Source organism: Nerophis lumbriciformis, linkage group LG30 (genome assembly GCF_033978685.3).
Source record: "Nerophis lumbriciformis linkage group LG30, RoL_Nlum_v2.1, whole genome shotgun sequence".
NCBI classification, from domain to species: Eukaryota; Metazoa; Chordata; class Actinopteri; order Syngnathiformes; family Syngnathidae; genus Nerophis; species Nerophis lumbriciformis.
This window is the reverse complement of record NC_084577.2, coordinates 19,780,528-19,798,925: the sequence shown is the minus strand read 5'-3', so window position 1 is coordinate 19,798,925 and position 18,398 is coordinate 19,780,528. Positions and strand designations below refer to the sequence as shown.

Genomic DNA, 18,398 nt, shown 5'->3' with positions numbered 1-18,398 from the left:
TAATAGAAACATCGTATTTGTTTATTGACACCAACTCTCGCTATTTATTGAAATTGTGCTTAGCTGTACTTCAGTGGAGTAAACTGAATTAGTTGGAAGTAGGTCTGGGCGATATGGCCTTTTTTTTTTAAACTATCTCGATATTTTTAGGCCATATCGCGATACACGATATATATCTCGATATTTTGCCTTAGCCTTGAATGAACACTTGATGCATATAATAACACCAGTATGATGATTCTATGTGTCTACATTTAAACATTCTTGTTCATACTGCATTAATATATGCTCATTTTAAACTTTCATTGCAGAGAGGGAAATCACAACTAAGTCAATTTAGCAAAAGTATATTTATTAGGGATGTCCGATAATGGCTTTTTGCCGATATCCGATATTCCAATATTTTCCAATTCTTTATTACCGATACCGATGTCAACCGATACAGATTTATATAATTTTTAATCATATTTATTTTTATATTGTTTTTATATTTATTTATTTTTTGTTTTTAATTCAGTCATTGGTGGATCATAATATTGTTTTTAATATCGTTTTTAACATTGCTTGGCAGAACTTTGGAAACATTCTTGTTGTTTAAATGTGCTAAATAAATAAAGTGGATTGGATTGATATATACAGTCGTGGAATTAACACATTAGTATGCCTAATTTGGACAATCAGGTATGGTGAAGGTAAGGTCCTTTTTTTAAAAATAATTAAATATGATAAATAAATTAAAAACATTTTCTTGAATAAAAAATAAAGTAAAACAATATAAAAACAGTTACATAGAAACTAGTAATTAATGAAAATTAGTAAAATTAACTATTAAAGATGAGTACTATTAGTGGACCAGCACAGTCATGTGTGCTTACAGACTGTAGCCCTTGCAGACTGTATTGATATATATCGATATATAATGTAGGAACCAGAATATTAATAACAAAAAGAAACAACCCTTTTGTGTGAATGGGTGTGAATGAGTGTAAATGGGGGAGAGAGATTTTTTGGGTTTGTGCACTAATTGTAAGTGTATCTTGTGTTTTTTATGTTTATTTAATAATTAAAAAAAAAAACGATACCGATAATAAAAAAAACATACCGATAATTTCCGATATTATATTTTAAAGCATTTATCGTCCGATAATATCGGCATGACATCTCTCGTATTTATTAAACAGTTATTAAGCAGTGGCACAAACATTCATGTCATTTCCAAAACAGAAAGTGCAAGATTGTCAGAGACATTTTAAAACAAGCTATAAGGGCACTTTTGTGCATGATGACACACAAGATATTTCAATAAGTGTCACATAAAAATGAGCTACATATCAAATAGTATACGTCCTACGGTGTTGATGTGGAAATAGTTGCTTCGGCATTTAGTTGTTGTGGCACCGAACGGAGATGTTGACATGATGTAAAGACATATTCCCGCTTGAAGCCAAACCACCGTCAGACGATGGACCCCGTGCTGTTTTTCTTGGGAATTAATTATTCTTCCATTTGTTACCAGATTCGCACCTTCTTTCTCTCGTATTACCACTCAAACCACACCGTTAGCTGTTAGCATCACAGCTCATTTTTGCTACCTGTCTGGGAGCGTGTGACGTTGCTCATGTGACAGTATGTGACGTATGTAAGAAGGTGCGCTTGTTTTAAAGTGTCTGTAAGAAGGAGAGACAGTAAAGAGTGAGAAACGCATGCAGTTTAATGCCCCGCAGCTAAAAGCAACTGCGTGAGAACGTATACTTGAATATCACGATATAGTCACTTTCTATATCACACAGAGACAAACCCGCGATATATCGATCGATATATCGCCCAGCCCTAGTAGGAAGTAACGAATTGGGAGGAATTTGGAATATTTAGCCCTATGTCTGTGTCCAATCCTTCTAATCACCCACTGGCTACAGACCCTTAAAGCCTCCTTTATTATGCTTTAATTAGCAACGAAGCCAAGTTTCACATGGTAGTGAATCTGTCCCTTGTGCATTCATAACATGGCTGATTCTGAGTCGTGCTTCTCAGTATGTTGATTGATACCTTTTGTCAAGTGTTCTCAATGACATCTATTGTTTAGTGCAGGGGTGTTAAACACGTTTTAGATGGGGGGCCACATGGAGAAAAATCTACTCCCAAGTCAATCATCAATCAATTTTTTTTCATCCTGCACTACCATGAGCTAATGTAACGAAATGTCGTTCTTATCTGTACTGAAAAGTTCAAATTTGAATGACAATAAAAAGAAAGTCTAGGTCTAGTCCAGGGGTCGGCAACCCGCGGCTCCGGAGCCGCATGCGGCTCTTTGATCACTCTGATGCGGCTCAGCAGCTTACTTGCTGAACCCCCCAATTTTCCCGTAAACATTTGGCGCTCTCTACAATCTGTATTAACAGCGTGCACCCCCCAACACTTGTTATACAATATGCATCTTCTGCTTGCACACGTACGTGACAGCTAGGCATACTTTGTCAACAGCCACACAGGTTACACTGACGGTGACCATATAAAACAACTTTAACACTCTTACTAATAATGCGCCACACTTTGAACCAAAACCAAACAAGAATGACAAACACATTTCGGGAGAACATCTGCACCTTAACACAACATAAACACAACAGAACAAACACCCAGAATCCCATGTAGCCCTGACTCTTCCGGGCTACATTATACACCCCTGCTACCACCAAACCCCGCCCCTACCCCAACCCTGCTCCCTCACACATCAACCCCCCCCCCCCCTCTCCCTCTGTGCGTCGGTTGAGGTGGGCGGGGTTTGGTAGCGGGGGTGTATAATGTATCCCGGAAGACTTAGGGCTGCATAGGATTCTGGGTATTTGTCCTGTTGTGTTTATGTTGTGTTACTGTGCAGATGTTCTCCCGAAATGTGTTTGTCATTCTTGTTTGGTGTGGGTTCACAGTGTGGCGCATTATTAGTAAGAGTGTTATAGTTTTTTTATACCGCCACCGTCAGTGTAACCTGTGTGGTTGTTGACCAAGTATGCCTTGCTGTCACCTACGTGAGCAAGCGGAAACACCATACAACGTGTGGCTGATCAGGCACGCTGGTTGTAGTGGATGCTATATGCTGTACCATCACGGCACGCATGACGCTGACAAGCGCCATTCATTTAAAACCCGCGTGCCGCACCAGCTTTCAAATTCCATATAAAGGTGTGGGCAGCATGTCTGAGACCCCTGGTTTATACATAGCACAAAGCAAAAAAAAAACTTTGTATGCAGTGTTAATTCATTTAAAATTTCAAAAAAAAATTACGGCTCTCATTGTTTTCTATAAATTGCGAAACTGGTCAAAATGGCTCTTTGACTGGTAAAGGTTGCCGACCCCTGGTCTAGTCTAATCAATGTTTATTTATATAGCCCTAAATCACAAGTGTCTCAAAGGGCTGCACAAGCCACAACGACATCCGCGGTACAGAGCCCACATAAGGGCAAGGAAAAACTCACAACCCCAATGGGACGTCAATGTGAATGACTATGAGAAACCTTGGAGAGGACCGCATATGTGGCCCCCCCCTCCAAGGGAGACCGGATGCAATGGACGTTGAGTGGGTCTGACATAATATCGTGAAAGCCCAGTCCATAGTGGATCTGACATAATAGTGAGAGCCGGACTGGTTAAAATCACGGCACGATAATTTAAAAATGTCAGATTGTTTTCTTTGTTTCAAAATAGAACAAGCACATTCTGAAAATGTACAAAATCATAATGTTGTTGGGTTTTTTTTACACTTACATGTCGCGGTTAATAGTATTCTACCCTTTAGGGTTGTACGGTATGTATACCGGTCGGTTTGATTGATTGATTGAAACTTTTATTAGTAGATTGCACAGTACAGTACATATTCCGTACAATTGACCACTAAATGATTGATTGAGACTTTTATTAGTAGATTGCACAGTACAGTACATATTCTGTACAATTGACCACTAAATGGTAATACCCAAATACGTTTTTCAACTCGTTTTAGATCAGGAGCCACATGGAGAAAAATCTACTCCCAAGCGGGGCCGGACTGGTTAAAATCACGGCACGATAACTTAAAAATAAAGACAACTTCAGATTGTTTTCTTTGTTTAAAAAATAGAACAAGCACATTCTGAAAATGTACAAAATCATAATGTTGTTGGGGTTTTTTTACACTTACATGTCGCCGTTAATAGTATTCTACCCTTTAGGGTTGTACGGTATACCGGTCGGTTTGATTGATTCATTGACACTTTTATTAGTAGATTGCACAGTACAGTACATATTCTGTACAATTGACCACTAAATGGTAACACCCGAATAAGTTTTCCAACTCGTTTTAGATCGGGGGCCACATGGAGAAAAATCTACTCCCAAGTGGGGCCGGACTGGTTAAAATCACGGCACGATAACTTAAAAATAAAGACAACTTCAGATTGTTTTCTTTGTTTAAAAAATAGAACTAGCACATTCTGAAAATGTACAAATCATAATGTTGTTGTTTTGTTTTTTTACACTTACATGTCGCGGTTAATAGTATTCTACCCTTTAGGGTTGTACGGTATACCGGTCTGTTTGATTGGAATCATTGACACTTTTATTAGTAGATTGCACAGTACAGTTAATTTTCCGAACAATTGACCACTAAATGATTGATTAAGACTTTTATTAGTAGATTGCACAGTACAGTACATATTCTGTACAATTGACCACTAAATGGTAACACCCGAAAAAGTTTTTCAACTTGTTTAAGTCGGTGGTCCACGTTAATCAATTCATGGTACAAATATATACTATCAGCATAATACAGTCATCACACAAGTTAACCATCAGAGTATATACATTGAATTATTTACATTATTTACAATCCGGGGGGTGGGATGTGGAGGGGTTAGGTTTGGTTGATATCAGTACTTCAGTCATCAACAATAATATCATCTGAGAAATGGACATTGAAACTGTGTAGGTCTGACTTCGTAGGATATGTACAGCGAGCAGTGAACATAGTGAGCTCAGAAAGCATAACAAGTATATACATTTGATTATTTACAATCCGGGGAGGGTGTAGTTGCCTGGAGGTGTTACTTTAGTGCGGTTTTGAAGGAGGATAGAGATCCACTTTCTTTTACACCTGTTGGGAGTGCATTCCATATTGATGTGGCATAGAAGGAGAATGAGTTAAGACCTTTGTTAGATCGGATTCTGGGTTTAACGTGGTTTGTGGAGCTCCCCCTGGTGTTGTGGTTATGGCGGTCATTTACGTTATGGAAGTTGTTTGACATGAACTTCGGTACCAGGGAGGTGTAGCGAATTTTATAGACTAGGCTCAGTGCAAGTTGTTTTACTCTGTCCTCCACCCTGAGCCATCCCACTTTGGAGAAGTGGGTAGGAGCGAGGTGTGATCTAGGGTGGAGGTCTAGAACTAACCTGACTAGCTTGTTCTGGGATGTTTGGAGTCTAGATTTGAGGGTTGTGGAGGTGCTGGGGTACCAGGAGGTGAACACCCGAATAAGTTTTTCGACTTGTTTAAGTCGGGGTCCACGTTAATCAATTCATGGTACAAATATATACTATCATCATAATACAGTCATCACACAAGTTAATCATCAGAGTATATACATTGAATTATTTACATTATTTACAATCCGGGGGGTGGGATGTGGAGGGGGTTAGGTTGGGTTGCTATCAGCATATTTCAGTCATCAACAGTTATATCATTTGAAAAAGGGACTAGCAGACTAATTAGGAGTCTTTGTTTGTTTACTTACTACTAAAAGACAAGTTGTCTAGTATGTTCACTATTTTATTGAAGGCCTTAACTGCAATAAGAAACATAAGTTTAATGTACCCTAAGATTTTTTTGTTAAAATAAAGCCAAAAATGTCATTTTTTGTGGTCCTCTTTATTTAGAAAAGTATCAAAATAATTTAAGTACGGGTACCAAAATATTGGTATCGTTAAAACACTACTACCTTTTATTTGTCGTTATTTATACTTTCTGAATAAATGATGTGATAATGTTCATCAGTCAACTCATTGGTGTTAATGTTCAATCTAACAAGATAAAAACATGGCTTGTTTGTTCGGCATTGATTATTTTCACAATATATTTTAAACCAGGGATATTCAACTGAATTGTGTTGGGGGCCATGTTTCCAAAAAGCTAAGGACCGGGGGTCCGGACGTCTCCCTTCACTCTTAAGAGCTCAGTTGACACTAGACAACAAATCTAATTTATTTGCCCTCAAGTGATACAGATTGGATATTTTTTTTTGCTTCAAATCTGATACTTTTTCCATCAGATTTGAGGTCACCCGAATCTGTTTGGAATCTGAACATTTACATAGTGACTGCAGTCCGAACGGCAATGAGACCTGTTTGCGACTTTTACGTCATCTTTGGTCGAGCTACGTAATTTGTGTCATTGTTTTTGCAACTCTCTTCTTCTTCCTCCTGCAGTTGTTTTCTATCCTCTGCCTACTTCCTCTCCACAAAAGCCACGACACAAACCCACTAACACATTGATCTGTGGTGTCCATATTTTCCTGCGTCGTATCAATCAAAGTGTATTTATATAGCCCTTAATCACAAGTGTCTCAAAGGGCTGCACAAGCCACAACGACATCCTCGGCTCAGATCACACATCAGGGCAAGAAAAAACTCAACCCTAGTAGCCACTTCCTTGTCCATTTACGGAATCCGTTCTACTAACTTTATCCAACTGCGCATATAAGTGACGTTGCATTTATACTGGCGTCTGATAAAGATTACGTTTTACTTAAGTCATACTGCAGCGTAAACCTAGACTACATTTTTATATATTTTTTCCAGCCGACTGTTTAGATTTCAAGTAAAATGTGATCTTTATCAGACTCCAGTATAAACGCGCACTAGCCCTAATGTGGCCTCGACGTCCCTTACATGCACAGTTTGATGAAGTGAAAACAAAGGAAGTTGAGCAGATTTCGTGAATCAGGGCTATTCAACTACATAATGATGAGGGCCGCAGTTTCAAAAGCCCCAGGTCTCAGGGGCCGTACATCAAAATTTGGATGTTTCTTTAGAAAGTGCCTCCGCAGGTTATATTCTTTTGAGACTGCCTTTACCTATTTAGTTACCGAATTTTCTGGACTATAAGGCGCACTTAAAATCTCGACAGTGCGCCTTATAACCCGGTGCGCCGAATGTACGGAATAATTCTGGTTTTGCTTACTGACTTCGAAGCAATTTTATTTGGTACATTGTGTAATGATAAGTGTGACCAGTAGATTGCAGTCAAACATAAGAGATATGTGCAGACTGCACTATGATGGCAATAAGACTCAAGCAAACAACACCAACATGTTATATGTTCCATTGAAAATATAGAACATTACACACGGCGCTCAAAAATCTATCAAAATGTTTTAGTACGACTTTGGTAAGCTATGAAGCCGCACTGCTTGATCTGCTTCAACACACGAGTATTAATATGATGTGTGTTTAAGGTAAGACATTGTCTGGAGTTTTGTTTCGCAATATTATCCAAAAGCAACTTTTCTTACCTTCTGGTACCTGATGATCTGTATTTGGGATCTGCATAAATCCTGAAAAATTGCACGCGTCCGCCTTTGTAGTCTGTACCGACTCCGTAGTCGATAAGCTTCTTCTTTTTCTCTATTTTCTTGTTATGGGACATTCATCCTCCGCTGTTGCCATTTCTAATATAAAGTAGTGTAAAGTTCTTACTTATATCTGTCAGTAAACTCGTCATGAAAGCGCTAAAACATACCGGGGTAGCGAGGGGTTCTGGGTATTTGTTCTGTTTTGTTTATGTTGTGTTACGGTGCGGATGTTCTCCTGAAATGTGTTTGTCATTTTTGTTTGGTGTGGGTTCACAGTGTGGTGCGTATTTGTAACAGTGTTAAAGTTGTTTATACGGCCACCCTCAGTGTGACCTGTATGGCTGTTGACCAAGTATGAAACCGATAATTTCCGATCTTACATTTTAAAACATTTATCGGCCGATAATATCGGCAGCCCGATATTATCGGACATCTCTAATGTAGGCAAATACGCCAGAGGGTACACGTCATTTACGGTCTTTCAACAATTATTACGTCGGAATCAAGATATATATTATATATGTATATATATCTTCATATATTACATATATCTTATTATTTGTGCACTATTGACTCGTGATGCACCAAAAATTTGGCCGTGGAAAAAATACTTTTCTCACTGAAACCAGATGTTGTTATGACGTATCTACTTCCGCTGGTGGGGTGCGTATTTCCCTGCACACACGAATGATGTAGCTCCACCAAAGATGACGTAAAAGTCGCATTCAGGTCCCATTTCCCATTTGAAAAACATCAGATTCCCATCGGATTTGGGCTACCTCCTGATGAGGCCTGAATCTGATGCGAAAAAGATCAGATTTGAAGCAGTTTGAAATCTTCAGACAGGCAAAATATTTCCGATTGTGTCAGTCGAGGGTAGAAAAAAACAGATTTGGTGTGCAGTGTAAATCCGTCCGTTCAAATGATGAAAAAGCGAGTCCTGAAAATTAGACCTTGAGAAACAATAGTAAATACGTTACTGACTGCATCAGAAGTAAACAATATATATAAACAATATAATATATAAACAAATGTGTAAAAAAGGTAGAGCCCCTAAAGAAATGCCTTGAGGAACACCTCGGTTATGTAAATAACAAGTTTGGATCCCTAGATAGCTAGGTTAAAAATATTAATGCAAATATATGCCAATGTCTTTACAGTGCTCCAAATTCCTTTGAAACAATAGGAGCACTTCAGTGTTTTTAGGAATTTTTAGTTTTGATGGTGTCATTCTCGGGCCGGATTTAGCCCCCTAGCCGCCATTTGAATGACCGTGCCTTAGACATACATGTTGCATCATAGATAATGCAGTGTATGTATGTTTAAGTAATGTATGTGCATATGCATGCACACAGAAAAATAAAGGCAGCTATTGACCTGTAGTACCCTTTCATGGTTGCTTTTGTCCTTGTTGCACTTTGCTTTGGACAAGTGGTAAACACTTCAGGAGAGCAGACTTTACCTACTCATTAAATATTGTAGTAGATTCCAACATGTCCAACTTGGAATAGTCGAGCAGTTTTACAAACAAAGACGAAATACAAGGCTTTTGAGCAGTTCATAAATGTTTTTTGGATTTTTTTGCCATTTAATTTGTATACTTTTATGTAATTATTTCCTGTTTTGATTTTCCTTGTAAAGGTAAGAATTGACAATATTTTTAAAAGCAGTTTTCCAAACATTATGTGTGGAGTTATTGTCGCCTTAAAAAAAAAAATTGGCTTACAAAAATATAGCCCCACTTCCAAGGCTAACATGACACATGTTAACTTTAATAGAGATCCTTCCAGCATCCTACACGATATTAAATATACTGTATTTTCCGGATTGTAGAGTGCAACTGTATATAAGCCGCACCCACAAAATTTTTGAAAAAAAAAATATTTTCATATATTAACTGCATTTGACTATAAGCCGTAAATATATACGTTGTAAAATGAGTTTGTGTAAATGTTTATTTACAGACCTTAATTTTTTTCCAAACGACGCCTGTAACACGACAGTAAACGACTGATCAAATAAAACCGAAGTCATCGTCATGGACCCACTAACTGCGAAAGCTTGCTTCCCAATCGGCTAAACCAGGGGTCGGCAACCTTTACCAGTCAAAGAGCCATTTTGACCAGTTTCACAAATTATAGAAAACAATGGGAGCCGCAAAAATTTTTTTGAAATTTTAAATGAAATAACGCTGCATACAATTTTTTTTTTTGTTGCTTTGAGCTATGTATAAACCAGGGGTCTCAGACACGCTGCCCACACCTTTATGTGGAATTTGAAAGCTGGTGCGGCACGCGGGTTTTAAATGAATGGCCGTGATGGTACAGCATATAGCACCCACTACAGCCAGTGTGCCTGATCAGCCACACGTTGTATGGGGCTTCCGCTTGCTCACGTAGGTGACAGCAAAGCATACTTGTTCAACAACCACACAGGTCACACTGACGGTGGCGGTATAAAAAAAACCCAACTTTAACACTCTTACTAATAATGTGCCACACTGTGAACCCACACCAAACAAGAATGACAAACAAATTTCGGGAGAACATCTGCACCGTAACACAACATAAACACAACAGGACAAATACCCAGAATCCCATGCAGCCCTAAGTCTTCCGGGCTACATTATACACCCCCGCTACCAAACCCCGCCCACCTCAACCGACGCACAGGGGGGGGGGGGGGTTCATGTGTGGGTGGGGGCGGGGTTTGGTGGTAGCAGGGGTGTATAATGTAGCCCGGAAGAGTCAGGGCTGCATGGGATTCTGGGTGTTTGTTCTGTTGTGTTTATGTTGTGTTAAGGTGCAGATGTTCTTCCGAAATGTGTTTGTCATTCTTGTTTGGTTTTGGTTCAAAGTGTGGCACATTATTAGTAAGAGTGTTAAAGTTGTTTTATATGACCACCGTCAGTGTAACCTGTGTGGCTGTTGACCAAGTATGCCTTGCTGTCACGTACGTGTTCAAGCAGAAGATGTATATTGTATAACAAGTGTCGGGCTGGCACGCTGTTAATACAGATCGTAGTGGGCGCCAAATGTTGTACCATCATGGCACGCCCTCATTATAGCCTTAAGGGTGAAAATCGGTGAATATTAATCCCGGGAGTTTTCTGCGAGAGGCACTGAAATCCGGAAGTCTCGCGGGAATATTGGGGGATTCAGCAAGTAAACTGCTGAGCCGCATCAGAGTGATCAAAGAGCCGCATGCGGCTCCGGAGCCGCGGGTTGCCGACCCCTGGGCTAAACGGACTCAATATCTCCACAGTGACGTTTTTGTGACTTTACTAAGGAATTAGTGAAACTGAAACAACCATTGTTACTTAATACCGCTCGTAAACGTGTTCGCATATTAGCTTATGCGAACGACGCTCGCTTCATTACATTACAATAGCATGTACAAATATGAATGAAAACACTACCATAGACATCACACATGGGACGGTTCAGTAAGTATGAATTATTTTAGTTATATTGTACAGTGCTCGGAATGATGAATGAAGAATCCTTTCGAGCAGAAACGCTATGGACGTTTTTACTTCCGGTTCAAGGCATTAAAACAGCAGGTACATTTTCAACCCGCAACATCTACTGTGAGCAAAGATGGCGCCACAGCACAAAGAATAACACACCATTTCAGTGTCTCTGCGTGGGTTTAATGAAAACCGTTGAACACAAAACGTTATGGCCATTAGCGAAGAAAACTCCACACATTAGTCTCACCGTTTTATAAGCCGCAGGGTCCAAAGCGTAGAAAAAAAGTAGTGGCTTATAGTCTGGAATTTACGGTAATCACTGCAAATTACTATTAGGTAGATAGATAGATAGATGGTACTTTATTGATTCCTTCAGGAGAGTTCCCTCAGGAAAATTAAAATTCCAGCAGCAGTGTACAGAATTAAGATCAAATTTAAAAAGTAAAAAGTAAATAATGGGGGTATAAATGGAAACAAAATAGAAAAATATTACAATAAGAATACAAATAAAAAGCAACAATGAGAATAAAAATATAACAGTAAAATAAGAATATAACAAGAGAAATTAGGCAGTAGTGACAATGTTATGAAAAAGTATTGCACTGTTATTGTTAGGTTTTAGGTTGTTTTGTTATTAGTGGAGGAGTTCAAGTACCTCGAAGTCTTGTTCACGAGTGAGGGAAGAGTGGAGTGGATCGTGAGATCGACAGGCGGATCGGTGCGGCATCTTCAGTAATGCGGACGCTGTATCGATCCGCTGTGGTGAAGAAGGAGCTGAGCCGGAAGGCAAAGCTCTCAATTTACCGGTCGATCTACGTTCCCATCCTCACCTATGGTCATGAGCTTTGGGTTATGACCGAAAGGACAAGATCACGGGTACAAGCGGCCGAAATGAGTTTTCTCCGCCGGGTGGCAGGGCTCTCCCTTAGAGATAGGGTGAGAAGCTCTGTCATCCGGGGGGAGCTCAAAGTAAAGCCGCTGCTCCTCCACATCGAGAGGAGCCAGATGAGGTGGTTCGGGCATCTGGTCAGGATGCCACCCGATCGCCTCCCTTGGGAGGTGTTTAGGGCACGTCCGACCAGTAGGAGGCCACGGGGAAGACCCAGGACACGTTGGGAAGACTATGTCTCCCGGCTGGCCTGGGAACGCCTCGGGATCCCCCGGGAGGAGCTGGACGAAGTGGCTGGGGAGAGGGAAGTCTGGGCTTCCCTGCTTAGGCTGCTGCCCCCGCGACCCGACCTCGGATAAGCGGAAGAAGATGGATGGATGGATGTTATTAGGACACAAAACAATCACTTCTTAATCTACACTAAAATATTAACAAATTGCAAAGGTAGAATTAGTCTCTTGCTAAAGACAAGTAGGTGGTTCTTGGATGCACAAAATACAAATAAAAATAACAATAGGACAATAGGGTCCTCTGTCCCAAGGGGACATTGTGGTCCCTAAAAAGTTAGTACAATGATTTTATTAGGAAATATGTGACCAAAAAAATTGTCATTGATATCGTGCTTTAAAAAGCCGGTTCAATTTTCAATGAGACACGTCGCCATGGAAACCTTGCGCCGTCGACCTTAAGATAAGAGGACATCAAAAACATAAAAAGATAGTCTGCCCACTCACTAGTTTATCTGTGCAGCTGATGTCCTTGGAAAGGTAATTCACTACTGGGCAACAACATTTGAATAGAAACATTGTAATATCTTTAGACTTAATATGTATCTAACAAAAGATATATATAAAAAAACAGAGTATTTTCAATTGCCCTTCTTTGTAGCTCCAGATGTTGATCATTATATTGTCGCACTTGAACCTGTAGCCTTAGCAACCCTCTAACTTGGACAAACAAAGAAAATGTCCTGAAATTGCCTCAAAACAGATTGTACCATTTATTAGGTAAAAAAAATTTTTTTATTGCACTAACCACAAGTTAACCAAAACCTTGTTTGATTAAACAGCAAATTCATAAAGGCTTGTTTTTTACTGTAGTAACTTCTCTAATTGTGATTACAACCATTACAGGAGGAGGACAGATGTTGTATGGCTACATGTCCTACAAAAGTGTGTAAATTGTACAGTACATGTACATGTTTACCTGTGTATTGTTCATGTGCAATGAACCTCAGGGACAGAACATTGTTTTCCCTGCTAATTGACCTTCTGGGACATCATTACATAAATAAGCTGCTATACTATTGACACTGTAAACCATACCAGGTAATGCCAATAAAAAAAATTGTCAGTGTCTTTGGTCAGTGCCCACTTATCATGCATAGGGATGGGTACCTCCCACATTTGAACCAATAGCAGGGCTGTACGCTTAGCTTTTTCACTAGGAGCACAGGTGCTACTAAATGAAAACAATGTACCATAGTACTGCACAGAAAAAATTAAGTAGTACAGAAAAAAATGAGGTACAATAAGAAATGTCCTAAATAACACAATTTTACTATTAACACTGGAAGGTTCAAGGTTTTATTCGTCACATGCAGAGTTCACCACAGTGAAATGCTTTTTTCCATGCTCTTGAGATATTGCGTACAGTGGGATCCGAACACTAGTTGCGGAATCAAATACACGAAATACAAAAATTTGAATAGCTCTGATGTACATTAATTACAAGACAATAAGTTGCACAATAAGTCACAGTAGTTATTGTAGAAGTATCAGTACAAGTAGAAGTACAGTAGTCAAATACAGTACCAGTGCAATATCAAATAGTATAACAGTATATACAGTATAAGAAGTAATAAATGTTAAGGTGTCTACAGTTCTTTTAGGCCAGTGTTTTTCAACCTTTTTAGAGCCAAGGCACATTTTTTGCATTGAAAAAATGCGGAGGCACACCAACAGCAGAAATCATTAAAAAAACTAAACTCAGTTGACAATAAAAAGTCGTCCTCGCAATTGTTGGATATGACTTTAAACCATAACCAACCATGCATCAATATATCTCTTGTCTCAAAGTAGGTGTACTGTCACCACCTGACTTATTTGGAGTTTTTTTGCTTTTTTCCTGTGTTGTGTTTTAGTTCTTGTCTTGCGCTCCTATTTTGGTGGCTTTTTCTCTTGTTTTGGTATTTTCCTGTAGCAGTTTCATATCTTCCTTTGAGCGATATTTCCCGCATCTACTTTGTTTTAGCAATCAATAATATTTCAGTTGTTTTTATCCTTCTTTGTGGGGACATTGTTGATTGTCATGTCATGTTCGGATGTACATTGTAGACACCGTCTTTGCTCCAGGGTAAGTCTTTGCTGTCGTCCAGCATTCTGTTTTTGTTTACTTTGTAGCCAGTTCAGTTGTAGTTTCGTTCTGCATAGCCTTCCCTAAGCTTCAATGCCTTTTCTTAGGGGCACTCACCTTTTGTTTATTTTTGGTTTAAGCATTAGACACCTTTTTGCCTGCACTCTGCCTCCCGCTGTTCCCGACATCTACAAAGCAATTAGCTACCGGCTGCTACCTACTGATATGGAAGAGTATTACACGGTTACTCTGCCGCGCTCTAGACAGCACCGACACTCAACAACAACACATCATTTGAAGACTATTATTACTGGTTTGCAAAACATATTTTTAACCCAAATAGGTGAAATTAGCTCATCTCCCGCGGCACACCAGACTGTATCTCCGCGGCACAGTGGTTGAAAAACACTGTTTTAGGCAGTTGAGTAGTGACAGTAGTATGAACAAAGGTAATGGAACAGTATGACTTCTTTATACTCTTGTTTTTACATTATTTACAGTCATTGAATGAGGAGCATTGTAGTCCGGTAATTACAGTGGTAAGTAAAGTGATTCTTGTGCGTGCGGTTTTGTGCAATTGTGATAAGTGTTAATCAGCGGTGCAGTTGAGCAGTCTGATGGCTTGGGGGATAAAAGTACACAGTAACACATGTGCACTCACACGTGTAAACACTATAGAGATGCAACGGTTTACAAGTCTCCCGATGCGATATTATCACGGTATTAAGGCCACGGTACGATACCATTGTGGTACATTTTAAAAAAAAAGAAAAAAGACTTAGTTTCTCAATGCCATAGTGTGCAAAATGAAATGACAGGAATGTTGAGGATAAACAAACTTACTGTAATTGAACATAATGCTCAAATGTTCTAATCATATTTATGAATGGGTTATACTTGTATAGCGCTTTTCTACCTTCAAGGTACTCAAAGCGCTTTGACACTATTTCCACATTCACCCATTCACACACACATGTTCACACACTGATGGTGGGAGCTGCCATGCAAGGCCCTAACCACGACCCATCAGGAGCAAGGGTGAAGTGCCTTGCTTAAGGACACTTATATTGGTCGTGCCAAGAAGACGCTTTTTTCAGATACTTTACACGTGGTGTACAAAGTGCTTCTTAGGGGCCATTTGTGGTACATTGTAAAATAAACATAATTCTTTTTTAAATAGAGTAAAAAAAGCATAATATTACAATAAAAAACCTACCTAAAAATACCTATAATCTACGGTTGTACGGTATACCGGTATTAGTATAGTACCGTGATACTAATGAATAATGATACCCAAATTTGTGGTATCATCCAAAACTAATGTAAAGCATCCAAACAGAAAAATAAGTGATTATTATATTTTAACAGAAGTGTAGATACAACATGTTAAAAGAGAAAGTAAGCAGATATTAACAGTAAATGAACAAGTTCATTAATAATTCATTTTCTACCACTTGTCCTTTAATAATTTTGACAAAATAATAGAATGAGAAATGACACAATATGTTACTGCATATGTCAGCAGACTAATTAGAAGCCTTTGTTTGCTTACTTACTACTAAAATACAAGTTGTCTTGTATGTTCACTATTTTATTTAAGGACAAACTTGAAGAAGAAATATATGTTTAATGTACCCTACCATTTTTTGTTAAAATAAGGACATTAATGCCATTTTTTGTGGTCCCTTTTATTTAGAAAAGTACCGAAAAGTATCGAAGTACATTTTGGTACCGGTACCAAAACATTGGTATCAGGACAACACTACTATAAACCAAGGATTTGTCTTTAAATTTGGGCTGCCAAATGACTATTTTATGAATCAGATCATTCACGTTTTGGAATTTGGATTGATCATGATTAATCACAGGTGATTACTCGCTTGCATGCTTCAACTTTACTGAAGAAAAGACCTCAATATTTGTACTCAAATCCATTCTTATTGTCAGAATGTCATCCACATTAAAAAAAATGCCCCTCCTAAAAAGAGTAAACAAACATTAATACAAGTTATTTTTGCCTGTGGTCCTGCGATAGGATGGCAACAGGGTGTACCCTGCCTTCCGCCCGAGTGCAGCTGGGATAGGCTCCAGCCCACCCGCGATCCCGAAAGGGACAGGCGGTAGAAAATGGTTGGATGGATAGCTTTGCTTGGAATGTTCAAAAAAATCTGTCAATGGAACAAAATTGTCAAGACCAAAATTATCTTGGTAAGATTTCTTGAAATAAGACATTATATTTAAGCTTTAAAAACTTAAACAGAATCTTGACAAATGCAATTAAAAACCTATTATCAGCTATACTTACTAGCATTGTGAAGATTTGTCTTATAACAAAGGTTTGATGCTCAAAAGTAGTATATTTTTCCTTTAGAAGATCCGTTGCCTAAAAACAACTTCTAATGTCTCACTAAAAATACTATCCAGGGCATTGTGTCTTGTATTAAGTTTGTATAAATATTTTGACAAAAAATTACAACTATATACTTGGTGAGATTGTGATTTTTTTTTTCAGTGCAGGAACGTTTTTAAACAATTTACTTGAATGTAATGATATCTAAAGTTCTTTCAGGCTGTATTTTGGAGGGAAATTTGATGGCGAGCTCACCAGTCGGAGTCTTCTCATTCATTTTAGCACTGACGTATGCATTGATTTGATTACTGACCGTGTACAGGAGCGGTTAAGGTCAAAGAGCTTGTACGGACACATTAAATTGCATGATTAATTTTAGTGTGTTCATGATTAATGCAATATTTTTTGTGATTAATTACATTAATTAACTCGTTATTTTGACAGCACTACTTAAAATATATATGCGTAACGGTTAACATTTTTTTTAGCTCTTAAAGAATGCCAACCATCACCACAAATAAGGACTATGGAACAGTAATCTTTTTTTAATAGTATAAAAAAGCATCTCAGGCTTTGCCACACAACTCTGGTCAAAATGTCAAAATTCAGATAGTACTTGATGAAAAGAGCTGTGTCTGTGTTGGTTTTCTGCTGTACCGTTTAGTGAGGCTGGCGTGCAAGCCTGTATTGTGCTGTGTAATTGTCCTGTTAGGTGGGAACACGCTAACGGGATCACTGGAAACCTCATTTGCATATGTTCACTACTGAACACGACACATGAGCGTCCAGAGCACAAAGTCCTCTAGCACATGGGTGGTGGGCGGGTGTGCTGCTGTTATAGAAGCTCAGGTGTGCTGTTCTAGAAACCCAACTAGAAGGTCTTTATTAACAGTAACATGCAAGATCATGAGTTAAACCAATAGTCCAATAATTCATGCACAAAAGTTGCCATTGTTTTGAGAAGTTGGCCAAATCTGTTAGTCATTATAATTAACCAGTTCTATGACAGCCTCCTTTCTACATACACCTACATTGTTAACTTTACAAATGCTCATTTTTAGACTTTTTAAACCTAAATAATAAAAGCTGGACTTATTTTAATGATTAATCTGGAATAAATATTATACATATGTCTGCGTGCGTATGTACATGCATATGTGTGTGTATACAGTATATACATGTATATACTGTGTGTGTGTGTGTGTGTGTGTGTGTGTGTGTGTGTGTGTATATATATATATATATATATATATATATATATATATATATATACACACATACATACATACATACATACACACACAGTATATATATATATATATATATATACATATACACATACTAGGGATATCGGATCGGCCGCCGATATTTGCCAAAAAATGCGTATCGGCAAGGCATGGGAAAATGCCGATTCAGATCCAGTTTTTAAAAAAACTCCGGTCCGTGTTTTCCAACGCACCTATCTAAATAATACATTCCACTTTTCTGCTGCTCCCTAATTTCCGTTCCGCATTTTCCAGCACACCTTCAACACATCCACAAGTCTGTGGATTCTCACGCAGTTGCTTTTAGTTGCTGGCATTACACGACAGGCTTTTCTCACTCTTTCCAGTATCTTCCTCTCACAGACAGCAAGCGCACCTTCTTACACACGTCACATACTGTCACGTCATACGTCACATACGTATACACCCTCCCCGAGCAGAGAGGTAGCAGCATGGCTAACGTTAGCT

The 18,398-nt window shown here is 38.7% G+C and overlaps 1 protein-coding gene across 1 annotated transcript in view; it reads left to right on the top strand.

The window, feature by feature from the left end:
- Positions 1-18,398, top strand: part of porb (P450 (cytochrome) oxidoreductase b) — an 81,645-nt gene that overhangs the window by 338 nt on the left and 62,909 nt on the right. The window lies entirely within an intron of this gene.